Here is a 5,428-nt window from a genome sequence, read left to right on the forward strand (position 1 = left end):
TGAAAATGCCTGGCCTTACATTCCTTCGTTTTTGGCTGTGCGATTGGCATAACTAATAAATGATCCATTTGTCTTAACTGCAAAATAGAGATGAAAGGGCCAGTTAGTCTGTCCCTCAGTCGCTGCAGAATTAAACACTAAAATGTTCAGTAAAAAATTCTTGATTTATTGGTACGTTCTAACTTATCCTACAGAGCCCATATATTACTAGCATTTATCAAAATATTTTTGATTAAATGTTTTTTTTCTCCAAACTGTGGAAATGCGAAGGTCATCTGTCTATATTGAACCAAACGTTTATGCGTTAATGGGGCGCGGAATGTTTATTTGGTCCTTTGGAAAGAAAGCTCATTCATTTGGATATTAACTTAATAGAGCTGAATCGGGTCCTTTCAGTATCCTGAGGTAAAAGCAAATTCAGCATGTGAATGCATTGGATCTGGTTTACCATCTTAAGTAACTCGTTTTACACTGTGGGAAAAAATCAAAACCAATGTTATTATAATAAACATACAACGCCAGGATGTTAAAATGTATTTACACAAACAGAATATTTTGGTAAAATGTAAATCGGTTCCTCCAAATTCTACATCTGTAAAATTTAGCTTCTCATAACCCCTTAGAATGGATAATTTTTGTTGAATGGTTCTAAAGTTATATCATTCATGGAGGTTGCACCTTATGTTGTAGTCGCCCCACTTTGGCTCCCTCTTCCCCAAAAGCAAATTAGCCACAGCTAAGCTGTCGAACATGACACAGAACACGATCGGGTTGGTGTGTTTATTTCTTCACGGGTTTCACTTCAGTGCAACTCTCGAGCTAGTCTGAGATGGTACAAATCTATATATTTAAGCATGAAAGGCGTGGGCGGGTGAAGCCTCCACACATGAAATAGAGGGCACATAAAATATTGAACTGTTTGGCCACTTGCCATTCTACATAACGTTCAATTGGTTTAGCTTTCTTTCGCCATGGACCCTTTTTTCCTTCTCGAGCAGTTGACATGTTCGGCCATATTCAAGGGTCTCCCCGCAGCTTCCCTGGCTACCCCTCAAATTCACTTTGTAAAATAACCCTGTGAAAGCAAAGCATCCATCTTACAACCCCTGTAGCTTGGCGTTCCCTTTTCACGGAGCGGAGTCAGCAGCTCGAGAAGAAGGCTGTAGTTTAGAGAAGCCAACTCTTTGCAATGAGAGATGGCTCCTTGCCGCTCCATCTAAAACGAATCGTTTCTCTTTCCCCACAAATACAGGTCGTGTTTCCAACACAGGCTTGTTGCTTGGAAGGCCAGCAGTGTAAAGAAGCTCCCTCTAATCCAAGCCCAAACCCCAACTCTATGCTTGACCCTAACACTAGAAAAAAACATTGCCTGAAACAGAGGGCGGGGATGGTCTTATTTGAAATTTACAAAGGAAATCCCCGAGTCTTACTGGTGTCTTAGCCTGCTCTCTTTGTTTCCACAAAGTGAAAAACTACGGGAGATCCCCTGAAAGCAGGGCATTCTCTGGGCCGCGAGCTGATGCCCACCCATATAGAGACAGGGCCAACTGGAGAGGCAACGTGAGCAACGTGTCTGGGTTGTTGGTCCAGGCAGCTTGTCCCCCAAAAACGATGGTTCTGTGGAGAGTTTCCGACTCATCCACTCCTCTCCCCCCCCCCCTCCCCGTTCGGTTTTGTTTCTAAATGAGGAACCTGTTTGTGTTGCATGTTTGCTCTTAATTTACTCCTGTTGACTCTATTAGTTTAGTGAACTGAGCCCGACGGGTAGGGGGGAAGATGAGGGAGAGGGGGGAAGAAACCCAGTTCTGTGCTCAGTACAAACGCCTTCAGAGTTCGGCAGGAGCCACTTGGCAGTGCGAATCCAGGGGCTATCTCAGGGGACGGAGTTTCCCGGGGAGCGCACGTTGGCTGCGAGGGCCAGCGCCTCCCTCCCCCCTCCCCACACACATCCCACACACACACCACGAAGCGTCCCTCAATCACACACCACCCCCGCGCGCAGCAGGTTCAGGGAGCGCCCGCAGGCATCTGCGCGCTGCCTCTCCTAGCTGGGCTGCCGGCTGCTGCTGCGCGCGGGGAGCCGGCCTGCAGAAAGATGCTTTCCAGCGACTTGCCGCCTTCTTTCCTGAGATCTTTAGAAGCTCTTGAATTCCCCTTGTTCCCCCTCCTCCCTTGAAGTCACCCTGCCCCGCTCAAGCTCCGGAGGAGAAGAATCCATTCACTTTGCGTGGCGCCAATTCCCCCCCTCAGTGACGTCCTTTGAAAGCGGCACAGATAGCGAGCAGAATCTGGCCCGCAAACGCGGCATAACAGAGTGTGGTGGGGGTCCCCCCTCCCCCATACGCACAGCCTCTCTGTCTCTAGCAGATTCAGCCCGCTGTTCCCCTAACCCGCAGCCTCTCAAGCAGGGCACAGGGCTAGGGGCTCACACGTGGGACGGGGAGCTGAAGTGGTGTCACCCCCCCCCCCTCCCAGCACTCAGCCCCAGCCCATGAGAGGCTGTTCTTAGCGCGGGAAGGAGCCCAGCATCAAGGCGGGTGACAGCGGCGGCCTCACGTGGGACCGGATTCTCCGCGGGCTGCAGCTGCCCCCTGGGTGTGCAGGGGTCACTCGGGAACGCTCCGAGCTGTCACGTTACAGGGGCTGCCTTTCCAGCTGCCGAGGCCCGTGTCGCGCAGCCCCTGCACCTGGCTCTTTCCTTGCCAGCCCAGGGCCGGGGAAGCGCTTGTGGACGGGAGTTTGCCACCCTGCGGACCCTCATTTTAAGCCCAGAGCTGCGCGTCCCGCTCTAGCAGGGAGCCCGTGCGAGTCCCAGGCTTGGGGGTGGCTGGGAGCCGCTTTCCAGGCAGATGCGCCGCTCCGTGTCCCCCTGCAGTTTACTGGCTGCCTTTTAAGAGGGACATTTATTGGGAGAAAAAATGCACTGCAGGCTGCCTGCGCTTTGCATGTGGCTTTCATTTGAAAGACACCGAGCATGCTTTTCCCAAGGCGTTTAGTGCTTTTAAGGCATATGTGTAAACAAGCTGACAAGGCTCTAGCACACAGAGATACGGATGGCCTGGGATTATTGGTCTATTTCCTCGGGTCAGCGACAGGCGTTGGGCTGGCTGGTGGAGGGCGGGAGTGAAACGTGCCTCACACAATTCGCCTCCGCTTCTCGCCCTGCGGCTGGGCTGAACCAGGCTTGGAAGACGCAGCCCGGGCTGAGTCCGTTGCCACTGCATATCTTGGCCAGATCTTGGCTCCACCAAATGACTTGTGATCCGGCCCCAAACAAGCAGGGCATAAAAAAAAAACCCCTTACAAATAGTAGGTGATTCTAGTGATGGGCCAGTTCCGCTCGATCCTCTTTGCTGGCAGCTGTTGAACTAGACCCGTCGGGAAGGTCTGACTCCAATACACTGTTGTTAGACTGCGGGGCTCCATTTGCCTGGGGTCTGTTCATCTACTGAGAATCAGTCACCATCCCAGCCTTAGGAGAGCTCTTCCAGAGCCGAAGAGAGCAGAGGACACCTGGGCGAAAATGTGTCGTGAACATTGGACGCTGTGTATCAGCGGCGCTGCCCGGGCTGTTAGGTAGATGCCAATGAAGAGTAGACAGACGAGCTAACAACCTAGGGCACAAGGGAACATTTAAAAATTACAGTGCCTAGGAAGTGGTATTTATATTGACAAATTACACGGGGCTTTTAGCCAGCAAAGGTGTCAAACGGACACACACGAATTTAAGAGTTTCAGCTAAACAACCTAGACATGGACAAATAAGTGTTGACATGAGACACAATCGGGCTTGCTTAGCATTTTGAGATCATTTTAGTTTAAATGCTTGCAGAGAGGTTCATTTTATTGGTCTTTAACTTCAATCTTGTATTTAGATAATGGAACAGCAGAAAGGAAATGCTATGCAGTGAGGGGTTTCCCCTCTTTTCTTTCAACTGCTCTCTCCCTCAGCGAAGTGGGAGACCAAATAACCGGTCAAGAAGGGAGGAAATGACTATTCGGAAGGAAGAAAAAAAATCCTGTCGAATATTCAGGTGACTAAAGTTGGTTCATTTTGATCCCTAGCTTAGCTGTCTAGTTCACTACTATGCGGTCTATTAACAGCCAGATCAATCTCGTCACATACCTTGTCTTCAACAGCTCACAAAAGTTTAATTTCTACCACCGTTTTCCAGATGAAATAGGCTTTATAGTTTAGTTTGACTGAGCTATATTTTCAAATAGCCTTAAAAAGAAAGTCAGGGAAAACTGACTAGTCCTCACCGCTGGTGTTAATAAGTTACACGTCTGGTATAGATGCTTTTACTACTAATATGAATATTAGGGAAGTTTTTCTTGGACTGTTTCCGCAGATTTTTGATGAGAGGGCTCTAAAAGAGTTGCCGTTAGTAAATATAGCCCAAATAGTGTCGTGCGTTTTAAAAGGTCTGCATTGATCTCAATGGACATTTATGCTTAAAACTGGCATATACATATGGCATATATATGTGAAAAATTGAACATGATTGTGAAGACAAACCGAAGTGACAGAAGAGAAGCATATTATTGGACCGGTGATTTCTTTGAGAGGAGCCGTGTTGCAAGGTGGGATCTAAAGTTTTATAGTAATTAAATAATTAAATCAGAATTGGACCGAAAGAGCAGAAAAGGTCAATTTTCCGTTCGCTCCGAATTAGAGTAATTTCTAAATATTTCTGTAAATCTCCCCCCTCCCCCGCGTCCTGAAACAGGAAAAAAAGTGAAATAAAAGCTTCACGAATTCTGTGCTTTGTGGTGTCTCTTTTTAAATATAGGTTTTATTTTGTTCTCGTCATACTATTTTTGTTGTGACTCGGCGATCATTATCCCAGAGAGCAATACGAGCGTGACCTGACGTTTTCAAAATGTGATTTTTTTTGCATTAAAATCGTTAGCTGTTTAAGATCTAGTATGCTTAGGATAAAAGAAATATTTAGTCTCTCTGTACTCATACACAAAGCCTGATTTCGAGTCTGAACGGTAAGTAAAATACTAGCTTTCCTTTGGGCTACTCTCTGATGTAAATTTCTTCAATTTCTGCGGTTCCCCCCTTAACACAACCCGAACAACTCCCAGAACTTTTCGTTTTCTTACTTTGGAATCAAACTCCCCACCCGTGTGAATAAGAAGCCGAGGAAACCCGGGTTGTTAATTTCAACAGCGCCACATCATAGGGTTATAGTCCTGTATATCTCGGTATCCTTCCAATCGATTAAATAAAAGCCCGTTAGAATGGAATTTGCCTCTGAAAAATGCATTGCTCTAAACTTTCAGGGAGGCGAAAGCGGGGCGGGGATTAACACACTTTCCAGAATCCCTGGAGAAATCCCTTGCAGTGTGTGTAAACTGGAGGGGTGGGGGGGGGGGGGGGAGTAGGAGAGGGAGGCGGGAATGTCTCTTTCCATCTGTT

Source organism: Pelodiscus sinensis, chromosome 1 (genome assembly GCF_052426305.1).
Source record: "Pelodiscus sinensis isolate ZL-2025 chromosome 1, ASM5242630v1, whole genome shotgun sequence".
Lineage (NCBI taxonomy): Eukaryota > Metazoa > Chordata > Testudines > Trionychidae > Pelodiscus > Pelodiscus sinensis.